The sequence below is a fragment of the Taudactylus pleione genome, unplaced genomic scaffold (genome assembly GCF_031769625.1).
Source record: "Taudactylus pleione unplaced genomic scaffold, aTauple2 ptg000050l, whole genome shotgun sequence".
Classification (NCBI taxonomy): domain Eukaryota; kingdom Metazoa; phylum Chordata; class Amphibia; order Anura; family Myobatrachidae; genus Taudactylus; species Taudactylus pleione.
In genome coordinates this window covers 1,932,840-1,952,808 of record NW_028284452.1, presented here as the reverse complement: position 1 = coordinate 1,952,808, position 19,969 = coordinate 1,932,840, and the positions used below count along the sequence as shown (strand labels likewise).

The following is a 19,969-nucleotide window of genomic DNA, read 5'->3' as shown; positions in this document are numbered from 1 at the left end:
TCCTCCACCCTGGTTACTTCATTTCATGCTCGTGCAGAACCCCTTCACTGGAATAAGCTCCCTTGCTCGATTAGGCTCTCCCCAACCTTGCAGAGCTTCAAACGTGCACTAAAAACCCACCTGTTCATCAAAGCATACCCTTGCACCACATAACCGTCACCAGGTCTCTGTCCCTATTGCCTCAGCCTTCTCTACCTTGCTTAGTTCCTGCACTCAGGCCCCCCTCTACACACTCATGCCTCATGTCATCTGTCCGTCTCCCCTCTCCCCTAGATTGTAAGCTCCTAGGAGCAGGATCCTCCTCCCCACTGTCTCACAGCCTTCTTCTCTAGCACTTCTATGACAGCCTTCACCTTCCCAGCTGTATTGTGTATGGAGAATTGTGTTGCTAAATGTAACTTGTGCTCTGTTTATAAGTTGGTTACTGTACTGTAATGTAATGTTCTGTGTACCCTTTACTGTATGTACAGTGCTGCAGATCACTTGTGGCACCCTATAAATAAAAAGAAATAATAATAATCTCATGTCTCCCAGCAGACAGACCAGGAAGCTGAGCTATAGAGGCCGTCTCCTGTCCTTACATATAATACATCTCGTCTCCCAGCAGACAGACCAGGGAGCTGAGCTATAGAAGCGATCTCCTGTCCTTACATATAATACATCTCATGTCTAACAGCAGACAGACCAGGGAGCTGAGCTATAGAAGCCATCTCCGGTCCTTACATGTGATGCATCTCATGTCTTCCAGCAGACAGACCAGGGAGCTGAGCTACAGAAGCCATCTCCTGTCCTTACATATAATACATCTCATGTCTAACAGCAGACAGACCAGGGAGCTGAGCTATAGAAGCCATCTCCTGTCCTTACATATAACACATCTCATGTCTAACAGCATACAGACCAGGGAGCTGAGCTATAGAAGCGGTCTCGGTCCTTACATGTAATACATCTCATGTCTAACAGCAGACAGACCAGGGAGCAGAGCTATAGAGGCCGTCTCCTGTCCTTACATGTGAGGCATCATATGTCTCCCATCAGACAGACCAGGGAGCTGAGCTACAGAGGCCGTCTCCTGTCCATACATGTAATACATCTCATGTCTAACAGCAGACAGACCAGGGAGCTGAGCTATAGAGGCCATCTCCTGTCCTTACATGTGATGCATCTCAACTCTAACAGCAGACAGACCAGGGAGCTGAGCTATAGAGGCCATCTCCTGTCCTTACATGTGATGCATCTCATGTCTCCCAGCAGACAGACCAGGGAGCTGAGCTATAGAATCCATCTCCTGTCCCTACATGTGATGCATCTCATGTCTCCCATCAGACAGACCAGGGAGCTGAGCTATAGAGGCCATCTCCTGTCCTTACATGTGAGGCATCTCATGTCTCTCAGCATACAGACCAGGGAGCTGAGCTATAGAAGCCATCTCCTGTCCTTACATATAATACATCTCATGTCTAACAGCAGACAGACCAGGGAGCTGAGCTATAGAAGCCATCTACTGTCCTTACATGTGATGCATCTCATGTCTCTCAGCATACAGACCAGGGAGCTGAGCTATAGAGGCCGTCTCCTGTCCTTACATGTGATGCATCTCATGTCTAACAGCAGACAGACCAGGGAGCTGTGCTATAGAGGCCGTCTCCTGTCCTTACATGTAATACATCTCATGTCTCCCAGCAGACAGACCAGGGAGCTGAGCTATAGAAGCCATCTCCTGTCCTTACATGTGATGCATCTCATGTCTCCCAGCAGACAGACCAGGGAGCTGAGCTATAGAGGCCGTCTCCTGTCCTTACATGTGATGCATCTCATGTCTAACAGCAGACAGACCAGGGAGCTGAGCTGTAGAGGCCGTCTCCTGTCCTTACATGTGATGCATCTCATGTCTAACAGCAGACAGACCAGGAAGCTGAGCTATAGAAGCCGTCTCCTGTCCTTACATGTGATGCATCTCATGTCTCCCAGCAGACAGACCATGGAGCTGAGCTAAAGAGGCCGTCTCCTGTCCTTACATGTGATGCATCTCATGTCTAACAGCAGACAGACCAGGGAGCTGAGCTATAGAGGCCATCTCCTGTCCTTACATGTGATGCATCTCATGTCTCCCAGCAGACAGACCAGGGAGCTGAGCTATAGAATCCATCTCCTGTCCCTACATGTGATGCATCTCATGTCTCCCATCAGACAGACCAGGGAGCTGAGCTATAGAGGCCGTCTCCTGTCCTTACATGTGAGGCATCTCATGTCTCTCAGCATACAGACCAGGGAGCTGAGCTATAGAAGCCATCTCCTGTCCTTACATATAATACATCTCATGTCTAACAGCAGACAGACCAGGGAGCTGAGCTATAGAAGCCGTCTACTGTCCTTACATGTGATGCATCTCATGTCTCTCAGCATACAGACCAGGGAGCTGAGCTATAGAGGCCGTCTCCTGTCCTTACATGTGATGCATCTCATGTCTAACAGCAGACAGACCAGGGAGCTGAGCTATAGAGGCCGTCTCTTGTCCTTACATGTGATCTATCTCATGTCTAACAGCAGACAGACCAGGGAGCTGAGCTATAGAGGCCGTCTCCTGTCCTTACATGTAATACATCTCATGTCTAACAGCAGACAGACCAGGAAGCTGAGCTACAGAGGCCGTCTCCTGTACTTACATGTGATGCATCTCATGTCTCTCAGCATACAGACCAGGGAGCTGAGCTATAGAAGCCGTCTCCTGTCCTTACATATAATACATCTCATGACTAACAGCAGACAGACCAGGGAGCTGAGCTATAGAAGCCATCTCCTGTCCTTACATGTGATGCATCTCATGTCTCCCAGCAGACAGACCAGGGAGCTGAGCTATAGAGGCCATCTCCTGTCCTTACATGTGATGCATCTCATGTCTCCCAGCAGACAGACCAGGGAGCTGAGCTACAGAATCCGTCTCCTGTCCTTACATGTGATGCATCTCATGTCTCCCATCAGACAGACCAGGGAGCTGAGCTATAGAGGCCGTCTCCTGTCCTTACATGTGATTCATCTCATGTCTCTCAGCATACAGACCAGGGAGCTGAGCTATAGAAGCCATCTCCTGTCCTTACATATAATACATCTCATGTCTAACAGCAGACAGACCAGGGAGCTGAGCTATAGAAGCCGTCTCCTGTCCTTACATGTGATGCATCTCATGTCTCTCAGCATACAGACCAGGGAGCTGAGCTATAGAGGCCGTCTCCTGTCCTTACATGTAATACATCTCATGTCTAACAGCAGACAGACCAGGAAGCTGAGCTACAGAGGCCGTCTCCTGTCCTTACATGTGATGCATCTCATGTCTCTCAGCATACAGACCAGGGAGCTGAGCTATAGAAGCCTTCTCCTGTCCTTACATATAATACATCTCATGTCTAACAGCAGACAGACCAGGGAGCTGAGCTATAGAAGCCATCTCCTGTCCTTACATGTGATGCATCTCATGTCTAACAGCATACAGACCATGGAGCTGAGCTATAGAGACCGTCTCCTGTCCTTACATGTGATGCATCTCATGTCTAACAGCAGACAGACCAGGAAGCTGAGCTATAGAGGCCATCTCCTGTCCTTACATGTGATGCATCTCATGTCTCTCAGCATACAGACCAGGGAGCTGAGCTATAGAAGCCACCTCCTGTCCTTACATATAATACATCTCATGTCTAACAGCAGACAGACCAGGGAGCTGAGCTATAGAAGCCATCTCCTGTCCTTAAATGTGATGCATCTCATGTCTCTCAGCATACAGACCAGGGAGCTGAGCTATAGAGGCCGTCTCCTGTCCTTACATGTGATGCATCTCATGTCTAACAGCTGACAGACCAGGGAGCTGAGCTATAGAGGCCGTCTCCTGTCCTTACATGTAATACATCTCATGTCTAACAGCAGACAGACCAGGAAGCTGAGCTTTAGAAGCCATCTCCTGTCCTTACATGTGATGCATCTCATGTCTAACAGCAGACAGACCAGGGAGCTGAGCTATAGTAGCCGTCTCCTGTCCTTACATGTGATGCATCTCATGCCTAACAGCAGACAGACCAGGGAGCTGAGCTATAGAAGCCATCTCCTGTCCTTACATGTGATGCATCTCATGTCTCCCAGCAGACAGACCAGGGAGCTGAGCTATAGAGGCCGTCTCCCGTCCTTACATGTGATGCATCTCATGTCTCCCAGCAGACAGACCAGGGAGCTGAGCTATAGAACCATCTCCAAAATTAGCACTTAGGGCTGTATTCAATTAGCTTCGATAATATTGGCCGATTTTGATGATTTTTCACCAAAAACAGGCAAAAACTGGTAGGTGCGATAATTTAACAGGCAAAAATGTCAGGATATGTAGGAAAATGCATCTGTACCCCCAAAAAATGGCTAACATACTTTGTAAATGTATTATTGACCGTCTTAACAGTATTTAGGGTAATTGAATTGCATCAGTTGGCTGTAATTTGCGTATTTGAATTTTTGTTTATAAAATAATAGCCTTTTTTGCCCCAGGAAATTACTGTTCTATGTAAATTGGGGGTACGTTATAATGGGTACATGTATATTTTCGTGTAGTAAAAGCGCAGTTTTAAAAACACTTGCTGCAGCCACGTGAGACATTTAAAGCATGTGACCCATCCATACAGCCCCCCGAAATACCAGACCCAATACTTTAAACCCAATTTCATCGATTTTTTTTTTTTTTCACCCAATACTTGACCGGTCATTTTTGTGGCCAAATTACTCAAATTACAATAAACTTTTGGGTTAATTTATAATTAAGGGGGTGTCCAAACGGTTCTGGAAGAAATCCCTACATTTTTAGGATAAATTAGGGATTTTGCATTTTTTTTCACCTGGTCTGAGATGGTGAAAACTTTTTGCCTGTTTCACACTATCTGATAATGGCACGTGCAATAATTTACCGCAAAATTGCGGATGCGATAACTATATTATCGCGGGTGAAATAATTTACCACGATATCACCACTTATAGCACATAATTGAATACGGTCCTTAGTCTGTATCTGTCCTGTGATTACATGTAATGTGGTAAACCGTAATTACCCTAAAAGATGCACAGCAACATGCAGCGTAGTTTACATGCAACTGAACAGAAACAAAGGCCCTCATTCAGAGCCGCACGCTATTTGCGGTCGTTCGTTTAAAATCAAGGGGTGGCTATTTAAATGATCCGTACGCACATTGCAGTGTGTTCACACCTCTAAGTCTGAACGAACGAGCAAAACATACGCTCGTTTATTTGTTAAAAACGCCCCCTGGCCGCTCGCATCCTACGTCATGTCCGCTATTTATTAGATTAATCGAGTACATCGACCAGCGTATGAACTGCTCGCTATTTTTGTGGTTGGTGTTTGCTACCACAAATTTGCGTGCAGTTCTGGCTATAAAATAACCCAGTAACGTGGTCAATGACGCTGCTGTTTTAAATATACACACCCATAAAACGCCCGTTTTGACCTTTAAGCACGCCTGCGTTCGGATCTCCACTCCCCATTTTCAAGCACCTTCCCCTGTTACCACCCACATACGCCTCATTCTGTCACTCAAAATAGCAGGCACTCGCTATATAGCGTACAAAGGATTTTCGGCCGCACTGACTGGTTCGCGCATGCGTACTAAAAAGCGTACGTATGCGCAGATGTGCAAACATCGCTCGGAACGAGCGTACTGCCGCTAACGAGCGGCTCTGAATGAGGGCCAAAGTTCCCAAGTTATCTTGGTGTAAAAGGGAAATCAGGATGAACCATATGTATTTGTTGTTGTTTAATATCTGAGAAATTAGCATCTCAGCAAATAGACGAAACAAAAACATCTCCTTCGAGCCGGAATTGAACCAGCGACCTAAGGATTCCTGTGATATATCCCACTACAGTCCTCCGCTTTACCAGCTGAGCTATCGAAGGTATAGTGCCTCCAGGCTGGTGCACAGGTATACAGGCCATCCTGCAAATGTCCTTAAATAATGTATTTTTATTTAGAAGGGTTTGAAAATGTCAAAAGTTGAAATGTATAATAAACTCATATCAAGCAACTAATGTAAAATTTATTTGATTGACAAAATTTTTTTACAAATTCATTCAAAGACTTCAGTAAAGACATTATTTTGAGTCCATCCATTTGTGGCAGGTAATCCAGGTGCATTTTTGCGAGTGATCTTTACTGTAACAGAATCCTTTAACGTAGAGCATACCATGTGAGAAGACTGGCTCTGGTAAGTATATTCTGACTTTGTCAAATGTCTATGCTTGACTCTAATGGTGCATACACACGGTCAGATTTTTCCTTCAGATATGAACGATAACGATTTAAAAATCGTTCAGTCGTTCATATCTGAAGGAAAATCGTTCATATCTGACATGCCTGAACGATGGACGATCAACGATGCGCGTTCCCGTTTGTCAGATAAAGATATCTGACATCTGATGGGTTTGCAGTCAGACTTGGACGATTCCATTCATTTTAATGCAGTCAAAAATCGTTCAATCGTTCAAATCGTTCAAAACTTTGGTAAAATCGTTCAAATCGTTTAATCGTTCAATCGTTCATCTGACAAATCTGACAAATCTGACCGTGTGTACGCTCCATAAAGCTGCATACACACACAACGATTTTGTTACCAACGATTTTATGAACGATTTTTATGAACTATTATCTGTCAGATTATCTGTCAGATATTTTAAAGTGTAATGAACGATTTTTTTGAACTACAAACGATTTTTGCATATTCCCTTTCAGTTGACAAGTCTGACGGAACTACAAACAACAAATGAGAACGCGCATGAACGATAATCATTCATCGTTTGACTCAGAAAGTGAACGATTTTTTAAAACGATTATCGTTAAACAATAATCGTTCAAAAAATCGTTGTGTGTGTATGCAGCTTAATTCCTTGTCATCACAAAGGACAATATGATCGGAAATTGAATATGTTTGATCATAAAAGGGAAAGTGCTGTCGCTTGGAGTCAGTGGAATGCGTGGCAAGGTGTGTAACGACCACTCATGTTCTCCACAGAAATTGTATTTTGGAAGAGCGACTTTACGATCATACATGTGCCATTGACTATGGGCCTGATTCAGACCCACTCGTGAGCGGCTGTCCGCTCGCAAGTGGGTCGATGTTATGCACTGAGCATGCGCACGACGGAGGGAGCTCCGTCGTGCGCATGCGCCAGACGCGACGAGCGAAGGAAAGTCCTTCGCTCGTTGTGTCCGATCAAAGGGGGCGTGCTGTCAATGTTGATTGACAGCACGCCCCCTTTGGTGGGCGTGCCGGGGGCGTGCCTCCCTGACGGGGGCGTTCCCACGGGAACGCCTCCCGTCAGAAGCCGGCCCACTGACATCACTAGTGATGTCAGTGGGAGTGATTTTGGCTCTGATAGAGCCAAAATCACTCCGGAGCTTGCGGTTGAAAACCTCAACCGCAGGCTCCGGCTCGCAATTTCGATGGTCGCGATGGTCTCGACCATCGCGGCCATCAAAAAGCACGCTCGTATAGCCTGTGGGTGGTGACCCACAGATATACCAGCGTCCAGGAGGACGCTCCATGAAAATGGAGCCCGGCCCTCATTCAGAGCGTGCGCTCTGCTCAGAGCGTACGGCTCTGAATGAGGGCCCATACCTTTCCTTGTGTCCAGGTTCCTGATGAGCACCACGACTGCACCCTTTTACAGGCATAGAATGTGAGGCGGACGTCCACTCATCTTGATCGTGTGCAAAAATTCAACTGGATAGCGCACTCTTTCCCTCTCATCTTCAGTCACAACTGTGTCCAGACTGTGGAAAATGCGCTCTTCACCTGGAAGTCATACAATGATCTTGTTGATCTCATAACAATGGGAATTCTTTGGGTAAAGGATTGCTCTATCTATCAGTTCATATTCAGACAGGGTTTGAATGTTAGTGCCATATATTGCTCAATAATGTCATCCTTGCATAACATCTCATTTGATATTTGCAGAAAGGTGAATCTGGAACATGGGCACGGCCAGAACCAACCACTTATAGAAATTCAGTGAATGTGACCTCATTGCGGTTGGTACGCATGTTCTGTGTCATAAGATACTTTTTGAAGTATGGCTATAGTGGGCACGATTTCAGACAGTTCTCGATAATGGTTCCGCGTGCTGAGTGAGGGATTATGGGTAGAACTTGTTGAAAATCTCCAAGTATCAAGAACTTGTGACCAAATGATTGTTCATTAATTTTGATGTCAAATAAATGATCCAGGCAGGTCATGGCATTAGTAATGATCATGGAAGCTTCATCAAAATTGTAGACCCTTGTCAATATCAGTTTTTTCCAGCTTTTGAACTCAGCTTGATAGAACTGAATTTTTGAAGAATGTTTGTAGTTCCTCCTGGGCGAAACATTGCTGCAATGCCTGTCCATGCTACAATGGAACATTTCATGCATTTGCCACAAAAAAGAAATGAAAAAGGCAATCGTACTTGTTCCTTGGTTGGTGATGCATGTCACCAGACGATCAAAGATCACTTTCTGTTCGGATTATGTTTGGGAATCATATTGTCAGCAATTGCATGTTCAGTGGCTTGGCTTCTAGTGAGACTTGTGGCAGACCTAAATCTTAGAGGCTCAACGAACGTGTCAATAGTATTGTAGCAATTTCAAAAAGTACCTTGTTGTGACTAATCTCTAGTGTGAGAGTCCTAGGGAACCTTCCTATATTCCGGGTAACCCCCGCAGTCCCGTTAGAGTAGGCATTTCTCCCACATTCCCGCCCACTTCCTATTGTATTCTTCATGAATCACAGCATGTGGCCCCGCCAGTGAGGGGGTGGGGCTTAATGATGCAGATCATCAGGTCACCCCCCCCCATCGCCACCCTCCTGCTTCTCCCGGGAAGAGAAAAAAAAGTAGGCAAGTATGGCCGATAGTCTCGCAGATCTTATATTTTGACTTAGGATGCAGCACTTGGAACTGGAGGTACCTACTTACTCCAGGCACCTCCTGCTGCATTTGTATAGGAGTTGTACAGTATAGTGATTCCCTGTACATCCCTGTAGCTGTGTAATACCGTACATCTCTAATTCAGGCCCAAATATAATAATAACACTGGGCCTGATTCAGCAAGGATCACATAGGGGGTGCACACAGGCAGCTTTGCAATGCGATCTTTGCTACTATGCAAATGCAGCAGGAGGTGTATGACACCCTCTACTGCATTTGTGACCCCAGAACTGCGACCGAGGTCGCAGGCTAGGATCACCATCATGACCATTTGTCGTCGATGGTCATGAAGATGGATGGCAATGGGCCTCTGGCCAGCTGAGTAAGCCTCAGATTACTCAGGCTGGCTGGCTTGTGAGCCCAGGACAATGCATTGATCAACGCAAATTCTGGGCTGGCCACTCCCGGAAAATGGCGCAGACACACCCCAGATTCCGGGAACACCAGCCGATACCGCCTCTTAAATGCCTCTGCCTGTCAATCAGGCAGAGGCATTCAAGGGTCTGTGTGCAACTACTATTCTGCACACTCACATAATTATTATTATTATCCTTTATATGGTGCCACAAGGGTTCCGCAGAGCATTACACAGTACATAATCAAATGAGCACACAAGAAAAACAGTTATTAACAGTACAGACAATGCAGGATGGGTCCAGCGCACATTCAGATTCCTGATAATTGGGAATCTGCGATCACCAGTGCACTTGGGTGCTTACAGTGCATACTACTTGCTGTACATATCTTTATCATTACTATAAAGCTTATTTATTAATAAAATATTTATCCCTGGCCCAAAATAAGTTGAAGTTAATACTATATTTTCTGTGTACACTTTGGGTGAGGTAGGAGTTAGGACCACACAACACTAACAGATTAGTGTATGAGATGACATCACACACAGCATTGGTGGTATAGTGGTGATCAGTGTATGAGTTGACATCACACAGAGCGTTGGTGGTATAGTGGTGATCAGTGTATGAGCTGACATCACACACAGCGTTGGTGGTATAGTGGTTATCAGTGTATGAGCTGACATCACGCACAGCGTTGGTGGTATAGTGGTGATCAGTGTATGAGCTGACATCACACAGAGCATTGGTGGTATAGTGGTGATCAGTGTATGAGCTGACATCACGCACAGCATTGGTGGTATAGTGGAGATCAGTGTATGAGCTGACATCACGCACAGTGTTGGTGGTATAGTGGTGATCAGTGTATGAGCTGACATCACATACAGCATTGGTGGTATAGTGGTGATCAGTGTATGAGCTGACATCACGCACAGCATTGGTGGAATAGTGGTGATCAGTGTATGAGCTGACATCACATACAGCATTGGTGGTATAGTGGTGATCAGTGTATGAGCTGACATCACACACAGCGTTGGTGGTATAGTGGTGATCAGTGTATGAGTTGACATCACACAGAGCGTTGGTGGTATAGTGGTGATCAGTGTATGAGCTGACATCACATACAGCATTGGTGGTATAGTGGTGATCAGTGTATGAGCTGACATCACACACAGCGTTGGTGGTATAGTGGTGATCAGTGTATGAGCTGACATCACACACAGCGTTGGTGGTATAGTGGTGATCAGTGTATGAGCTGACATCACACAGAGCGTTGGTGGTATAGTGGTGATCAGTGTATGAGCTGACATCACGCACAGCGTTGGTGGTATAGTGGTGATCAGTGTATGAGCTGACATCACGCACAGTGTTGGTGGTATAGTGGTGATCAGTGTATGAGCTGACATCACGTACAGCATTGGTGGTATAGTGGTGATCAGTGTATGAGCTGACATCACGCACAGCATTGGTGGAATAGTGGTGATCAGTGTATGAGCTGACATCACATACAGCATTGGTGGTATAGTGGTGATCAGTGTATGAGCTGACATCACACACAGCGTTGGTGGTATAGTGGTGATCAGTGTATGAGCTGACATCACACACAGCATTGGTGGTATAGTGGTGATCAGTGTATGAGCTGACATCACGCACAGCATTGGTGGAATAGTGGTGATCAGTGTATGAGCTGACATCACATACAGCATTGGTGGTATAGTGGTGATCAGTGTATGAGCTGACATCACACACAGCGTTGGTGGTATAGTGGTGATCAGTGTATGAGCTGACATCACACACAGCATTGGTGGTATAGTGGTGATCAGTGTATGAGCTGACATCACACACAGCATTGGTGGTATAGTGGTGATCAGTGTATGAGCTGACATCACACACAGCGTTGGTGGTATAGTGGTGATCAGTGTATGAGCTGACATCACACACAGCGTTGGTGGTATAGTGGTGATCAGTGTATGAGCAGACATCACACACAGCGTTGGTGGTATAGTGGTGATCAGTGTATGAGCAGACATCACACACAGCGTTGGTGGTATAGTGGTGATCAGTGTATGAGCAGACATCACACACAGCGTTGGTGGTATAGTGGTGATCAGTGTATGAGTTGACATCACACAGAGCGTTGGTGGTATAGTGGTGATCAGTGTATGAGCTGACATCACACACAGCGTTGGTGGTATAGTGGTGATCAGTGTATGAGCTGACATCACGCACAGCGTTGGTGGTATAGTGGTGATCAGTGTATGAGCTGACATCATGCACAGCGTTGGTGGTATAGTGGTGATCAGTGTATGAGCTGACATCACACAGAGCATTGGTGGTATAGTGGTGATCAGTGTATGAGCTGACATCACGCACAGCGTTGGTGGTATAGTGGTGATCAGTGTATGAGCTGACATCACGCACAGTGTTGGTGGTATAGTGGTGATCAGTGTATGAGCTGACATCACACACAGCGTTGGTGGTATAGTGGTGATCAGTGTATGAGCTGACATCACATACAGCATTGGTGGTATAGTGGTGATCAGTGTATGAGCTGACATCACGCACAGCGTTGGTGGTATAGTGGTGATCAGTGTATGAGCTGACATCACGCACAGTGTTGGTGGTATAGTGGTGATCAGTGTATGAGCTGACATCACGCACAGCGTTGGTGGTATAGTGGTGATCAGTGTATGAGCTGACATCACGCACAGCATTGGTGGTATAGTGGTGATCAGTGTATGAGCTGACATCACGCACAGCATTGGTGGTATAGTGGTGATCAGTGTATGAGCTGACATCACATACAGCGTTGGTGGTATAGTGGTGATCAGTGTATGAGCTGACATCACACACAGCGTTGGTGGTATAGTGGTGATCAGTGTATGAGTTGACATCACACAGAGCGTTGGTGGTATAGTGGTGATCAGTGTATGAGCTGACATCACGCACATTGTTGGTGGTATAGTGGTGATCAGTGTATGAGCTGACATCACGCACAGCGTTGGTGGTATAGTGGTGATCAGTGTATGAGCTGACATCACGCACAGCATTGGTGGTATAGTGGTGATCAGTGTATGAGCTGAAATCACACAGAGCATTGGTGGTATAGTGGTGATCAGTGTATGAGCTGACATCACGCAGTGTTGGTGGTATAGTGGTGATCAGTGTATGAGCTGACATCACGCACAGTGTTGGTGGTATAGTGGTGATCAGTGTATGAGCTGACATCACACACAGCGTTGGTGGTATAGTGGTGATCAGTGTATGAGCTGACATCACATACAGCATTGGTGGTATAGTGGTGATCAGTGTATGAGCTGACATCACATACAGCATTGGTGGTATAGTGGTGATCAGTGTATGAGCTGACATCACATACAGCGTTGGTGGTATAGTGGTGATCAGTGTATGAGCTGACATCACACACAGCATTGGTGGTATAGTGGTGATCAGTGTATGAGTTGACATCACACAGAGCGTTGGTGGTATAGTGGTGATCAGTGTATGAGCTGACATCACGCACAGCGTTGGTGGTATAGTGGTGATCAGTGTATGAGCTGACATCACATACAGCATTGGTGGTATAGTGGTGATCAGTGTATGAGCTGACATCACGTACAGCATTGGTGGTATAGTGGTGATCAGTGTATGAGCTGACATCACACACAGTGTTGGTGGTATAGTGGTGATCAGTGTATGAGCTGACAGCACACACAGCGTTGGTGGTATAGTGGTGATCAGTGTATGAGCTGACATCACACACAGCGTTGGTGGTGTAGTGGTGATCAGTGTATGAATATACATCACACACAGCGTTGGTGGTATAGTGGTGATCAGTGTATGAGCTGACATCACACACAGCGTTGGTGGTATAGTGGTGATCAGTGTATGAGCTGACATCACACACAGCGTTGGTGGTACAGTGGTGATCAGTGTATGAGCTGACATCACACACAGCGTTGTTGGTATAGGTGGAGATCAGTGTATGAGCTGACATCACACACAGCGTTGGTGGTATAGTGGTGAGCATAGCTGCCTTCCAAGCAGTTGACCCGGGTTCGATTCCCGGCCAACGCAGGTTCTTTTGTTTTTTTATTTTTGTCAAATAAGAGAATAAGACATCATGTATCAGGAGAGGGAAAATCCGGATGTTATTACTGACTGCTGCAGTAATTGTACTCACCTTATATAATGCTGGTGAGAGCTAATGACAGTCACCTGAATCTCAGGCACAGCACTAAATATACTGACTGCTCTGTGTAATAGATCAGCCAGAGCGGAGGGGGAGGGGGACAATGCAGCAATTACTGCTCTGTGTCTCATTTCCATTATAACAAAACAATAAGGTGCTTAGCTCCAATGATAAGAGACAGTGGCTGCTGGCACCATGTACTGAGGTCTGATGGTTACATAGTGACAGCGGATCACAGATATCCCACCTATCTGCCATGCAGCCGGGCACCACGTGTAATTCATATTTAGCCTGGTAACCCTTTACCTGCCTGCTGGTCACAGCCGCTCTCATCTCTCCCAGCAGCCAGACCAGGGAGCTGAGCTATAGAAGCGTCTCCCGTGATTACATGTAATGTGGCAAACCGTAATTACCCTAATAGAGGCTCAGCAACATGCAGCGTGACTTATTCTGGTGTTTTACCTAAATTCCGGTTCTGGCCCAGAGATTATACAGGGTTCCAAACCAGATCAGACCCGGAAGTTAGCCGGCGCTGACCCAGGAAATTCCCGAGTCAGCGCCATTCACACCGGAGCGGGGCTGCAGTGACCCGGCTCTTCCGGCATTGAAGTGGATGCTTGGAGATTACGTCATCTCCAAGCACCACTGAAGCCGACTAATCGTCTGGGATGCAGCACGCTACAGGTCATCGTGACCCGGATTGCGCCGTTTACACTGCAGGGTTTCACGGGTCGTTCCCGTATTAAACCCTACAAGTTACATGGGCTGGATTGCTGGGTCACTCGACCTGGGAGTCCAACATTGTCCCCATTTACACCAAGGAGCTGCCCAGATTAGCCCTGCAATAACCCGGGTTTTAGCTCTGGGGTAAAAGGGGTATCACATACAACAAACCAGACACAGATTTCCCATGTTATCAGGGTGTAAAAGGGGAAACAGGATGAACCATCTATAATTGTTGGTGATTAATATCTCAGAAATTAACATCTCAGCAAATAGACGAAAACAAAAACATCTCCTTCGAGCCGGAATTGAACCAGCGACCTAAGGATTCCTGTGTTATATTCCACTACAGTCCTCCGCTCTACCAGCTGAGCTATCGAAGGGTTAGTGCCATTAAGCTGGTCCATCCATATATTGAGTTAATTTTTATTTATAAGGGATTGAAATTGTGAAAAGTTGAAATGTGTAATCAAGCAAACACCTCATTTTCTTAGGTATAAACACTTAAAAAGTTTTCCAAAAAGAAGGTTTACAATTTTTGTATCTATTCCTTGAAGTCTTGAGATTGGCCATACCAAATTTAAAGTTGGGATCTCAATGGAAACTTATGTATTACATAAAATATTATCAAAATATCATTATTAACATGTCTCCCAAGTGTCCCAATTTTGGCAGGACAGTCCCATTTTGCAGTCATAGTCCTGCATATATCCCATGGTGGTAGGGGGCCATTCTCACCTGCTGCTCTGCTTATCAGAGCAAGCAGGGAATAGATGCTATGCACATGTGCTCAGTATCTATCACTGGGAAGAGGGGCTGAGAGCATGGCCAGCAGTTCCCAGAGGGCTGTGCTTGTCCCCAGCATGTCAGAAATGGGGGACGTGGCCCATAGACATAGCTTTTCCTGCAAGCCACGACTCCTGCAGGGTAATGATTATCACTCAGTAAGGCCATTTAAATTAGGTTTGATGCCCATGATGTGACGTCCTGGACTAGTCACCACCAATGAGTACATGTTATAATAATTAGCTTGACTTCCTGTTGATGGAAAGAATGAAATTGTTGTTTCCGTCCATCATTTCTACTTCTGTAAATTATGGTTTCAGGTAATGCTCAATGTATTCCGGATTAGTTAGATGGATCATGGGATCAGCGCTCGTGGGTTCTTCACTCTAAGGTGTTGTCTGGAGCTGCTTCTAAGCTGGATTCATCCAAAATTGTGCTTGTAAAAGCAGGTATCCACTAGGCAATATTGACAGGTGATTGCACGATAACGATGTTGTAATCCTGCAATCACCCGCAAATCGGGCATGTAAATGACAAAAATGACCAGCGATGTGCGTGCCCACTGATCGTTTTTTGCCATCTATCATCGTCCGTCAGGTTCAGCATGTACGGGGATGATGGATGTGCCTGGATGGAACGAGTGAATGTTCAGTGTAGGGAAATCACATACATAGAAACGACAGCATGATTGCAATGTCGTAATCCTGCTCTCGTTTGTATGTCTATAAGTGGATACATGGCATTAGAAGCGCTAAATCTATCTAAAGCTGGGTACACACCTAAAGATTTTCTGTCCAACATCCAACTAGTTGATTGGAATGAAGATCTGGTAATGTATGGGAGCAACTGATGATCAGCAATTTGCTCCTAAATTCCAGAAAACAGATGAAAATGGCGTCAGACAAGTTTGTTAAATGTTTGATCTAAACAATTTGTTCAAACAACAGTTTTTGTCCATTTTCCAGCGTTTGGGAGCAAATTGCTGATTGTCATTTGCTTTCATCCCTTACCAGATTTTCATTCCAACCAATCAACTAGTTGACTGGTTGGACAGAAAAGTTTTAGGTGTGTGTTTTTTTTTTCCCCCCTGGAGACATGTTATCTTTACCCTTGCACAGAATATCTACTTCAAAAGGAGTCTCACGCTGGGATTTTCACACCTATACAATAGGAATGGCTTCTAACACCTTTCCACAAGCCTGCTTTGCCCTGGAATACTTTGTGTAACTAAATCATCAACTGAAAAGACAAGTTAGCTTATTAGATACTCCTTATTCAAAATATACCTTTTGTACAAGAGAGAAGCAACTGGACATAGCAATGGCCAAATTAAATTAGTCTGCTCATGAATCCCATTATAACTTCTGGATCATACACAGAGTTGAGAAAACAGAAAAATAAAAACTACTTGATCTTCTCTCATCATCACATGCAATTCATGCTCTCTCATCGATGACCCAATGTATTTTTACACCTCCAGCTTTATGCTTTCACTCCAGCGACCATGATCAGCAGTTCCTATTGATCCAGCACAGGCTTCCATTCTTAAATCCCTTGGCATTTTCAAAAAAACTCAACGGGGCAGTCGTGGGAAGCGAGGACGAAAGTCTCTTGTCCGCTGTATCCACATAAGTTCCTTGCCTTCAGGGTCACCAGTCTCATATAGGAGACAAATAGAAGTGGTACCTATCAAACGGCCCTGTGCTTGGAAGAACAGATCATTAAACTCTCGCTCTGTGACTGACATCCCCAGAGCCCCCACACTCAATATAAAGAAAACTACAGGCCCTCTGGTATGCCCAATCAGGTCTGTCCTTTGTAATGCCAGATCTATAAGAAACAAGACTGCCACAATGACCTTATTGAATCTGCAGATCTTGCCTGTATTACAGAGACTTGGCTAGATGAAAATGCAGCACCTATCTTGGAAGCTGCAGTTCCAACAAATTATTCTGTTATTCACAACCCAAGACTTAACCGCAGGGTGGGGGAGTGGCCATCTGCTTTAGAAAAGCACTTAAACTTAGGGTTCACCCAAAGGAAATGACTCACTCATTTGAGTACATTGCTGCTTGGAGTTCTACAGAATTAGGATTCAGAGTACTTCTCATTTACCGCCCCCCTGGAGATGGAAAGATATTTCTACAAGAATTTGCAGATATTGTTGCTGGACTAGTTCTGGAGCATCAAAGATGGCTGATCCTTGGGGATTTCAATGCATGGGTTGATGATGAGCTCTCACACCTTGGCCAAGATCTAATGTGAACAATGAATGCTCTGGGCCTCACACAAGTCATCCCTTCGGCTACTCATATAAGTGGTCACACTCTTGATCTTGTCTTCCAGATTGGATTAGATGTCTCTGACCTAAATATAAACCCAGTTACGTGGTCAGACCACCACTCAATTCACTTCTCAGTTGCAACCCCTCAAAATAGAACTTTACCCATGGAGTTGTCAAGGTATCATCCAAGGAGGGGCATGACTCCCCAAGCTCTTGCAGCAAACCTGGATCTTTCTGCGGTAATGGGGGCCTGTGAAGATCCTTGTTCCCTTGTCCATTACTATAACAGGGATGTGACAGCTGCAATGGATATTATTGCCCCTGTGCGTATACGACCCCTCATACCACACCGTCAAGCCCCTTGGTTTGACAATAGTGTTATTGAACTCAAGAAAAGGGGGCATAGACTTGAAATACGATGGAGGAAGACAAACCTGGTAGAGGATAAGTTAACACTAATCAAACATATAATAGAATATCAATCAACAATCACCCATAAGAAAACAGAGTTCCTTTCAAATGAGATCAAGGCAGCAAACAATAGGCCGGCTCAGCTTTTCCATACAGTGGAGATGCTTTGCAAACCAGCATGCCTACAGCATGATGAAACCCTCTCCCAGTCAAGATGCAATGAGTTTGCAAAATTCTTTGCAGATAAAGTATCCTCCATCCGGGCTGGAATCCCCACAGTGCCATCAAAGGATTGCCAAACTACCAAGCCTACCAAGGTAAGCCACCTGTCTCCCTGGAACAGCTTTGACATAATGGATGCAAAAGACATTGCTAAAATTATCAGAATGTTGCGACCCACCACCTGTGATCTGGACCCTGCCTCAACCAAGTTTCTCATAGGGTGTATGGACATTATTGGCCCTGTAATTGCAAAAATAGTTCAATGCTCTTTGCAAACAGCCATTTTTCCAGAACCACTAAAGGAAGCAATTGTTAGACCACTACTTAAAAAAACCTAATTTAGACCCCGACTGCATGACCAACTATAGACCAGTATCAAACCTTCCTTTTCTAGGAAAGGTCATTGAGAAAGTGGTGGCAATGCAACTGGAAACCCACCTGTGTACCCATGATATTTATGATCCATTCCATCTCACGGAATTAGTCTGTGTGATGTTCTGGGTTGTTTGTGGACCCGGGGTGGTAGCAGGAGTGATCACAGAAGCAGATTTAAAAATAAAACTAGAATTTTTTAATAAGTGCTTGAGTAGACAGATAATGTCAGTAAATAAAAGTCCAGGAATATATAATGTGCACAAGAGTTCTGTGGTGGGAGTAAAAGGGTTAATGTCCAAGTAGAAACAATTAAAGCTGTCCAGGTTTGCAGGTAGTGAGCTGAAAATAAACAAGCCAGGTTTGCAGGTAGTGAACTGAAGCGCAGGATGTCAGCAGGCTCAGGCACTCAGGTATGGGCAAGGGTGATGGAGGAAGCGGGGTAGTCCAGTGGGAGCTAGGAGCTGACAGGCAGACTGGCAGACAGCGAATTCACAGGAACAGGAAAGCACAGAGAACTCCCTCTCAGCTAGGCTGAGATACATGTTGCACTGGCAAAGAAGGAAGGCACTGACCCTTCCTAAATACCCCATGCCGTGCTGTTACTGGCCGGAGGGAACATGTGACTCACCAGGATTGGCCAGCTGCATCACATGGCCAGAAGGCAAGATGGTGGCGCCCATGCCAAACGGAACGGAGACACCGCCAGGCCTCACCAGCGCAGAGTGACAACAGGGCCGCACAACAACGCGCGCAGCCAAAGCCCCCCGCCAGACACCAGCTCCGCCACCAGACAGCCCGCGCCACAACGACCTCACAGGTAACACCCGCCTAGCACCATGCTGAAATACCCTGGCCGTGACAGTACCCCCCCTTTTGGGGTGGCCTCAGGACACTCACCAGGCTTCTCTGGATGGGCAGAATGGAATCTCCTGATGAGCGTGGGAGCGTGGACATCACGAGCATCGGTCCAGCAACGTTCCTCTGGACCGTAACCTTTTCAGTCCAACAAATACTGAAGATGACCTCTGCGCAGACGAGAGTCCAAGATCTGGGCGACTTCAAACTCAACTCCTCTCTCCGTCTGGACTCGAGGAGAAGCAGGTAGAGCATTATGGAACTTATTCAGGACTAGGGGCTTTAATAAGGAAACATGGAAGGAATTGGGAATTTTTAGGTATGGGGGTAACTGTAAACAGTAGGCCACTGCATTAATGACTTCTGTTATGGTGAAGGGACCGATGAAGCGGGGTGCGAATTTCATAGACGGAACTCTTAGACAAAGGTTCCGAGTAGACAACCAGACCTGGTTTCCTACTTGCATGCGCGGGACTATTCTCCGCTTCTTATCGGCCTGGGTCTTATAGCGAGAGGATGCCTTCAACAAATCAGACCGTACTTGAGTCCAGATGGAAGCAAAATTCAGCACCGTGTCCTCCACGGCTGGAACATCGAAAACAGGCAGGCTTCGGAATTCGGGAACACGAGGATGAAGGCCATATACAACCTGAAATGGCGTTTGGTTAGCTGACGAGTGGTAGGAAGCATTATGTGCAAACTCAGCCCACGGCAACAAGGCAGCCCAATTGTCCTGGGAAGATGACATAAAAATTCTTAAGAAA

General features: G+C 45.8%; 3 non-coding genes across 3 annotated transcripts; 1 reads left to right on the top strand and 2 right to left on the bottom strand.

Annotated features, from left to right (window-relative positions):
* Positions 1-5,848: 5,848 nt before the first annotated feature.
* On the bottom strand, positions 5,849-5,938 carry TRNAY-GUA (transfer RNA tyrosine (anticodon GUA)). Its single transcript is given in 2 exon segments — positions 5,849-5,884; positions 5,902-5,938. It is a non-coding gene; the product is annotated as a tRNA-Tyr (tRNA).
* Positions 5,939-13,362: 7,424 nt separating this feature from the next.
* Positions 13,363-13,434, top strand: TRNAG-UCC (transfer RNA glycine (anticodon UCC)). Its single transcript has one exon. It is a non-coding gene; the product is annotated as a tRNA-Gly (tRNA).
* A 1,131-nt stretch (positions 13,435-14,565) lies between these two features.
* TRNAY-GUA (transfer RNA tyrosine (anticodon GUA)) lies at positions 14,566-14,655 on the bottom strand. The gene is given in 2 exon segments: positions 14,566-14,601; positions 14,619-14,655. It is a non-coding gene; the product is annotated as a tRNA-Tyr (tRNA).
* Positions 14,656-19,969: the final 5,314 nt, after the last annotated feature.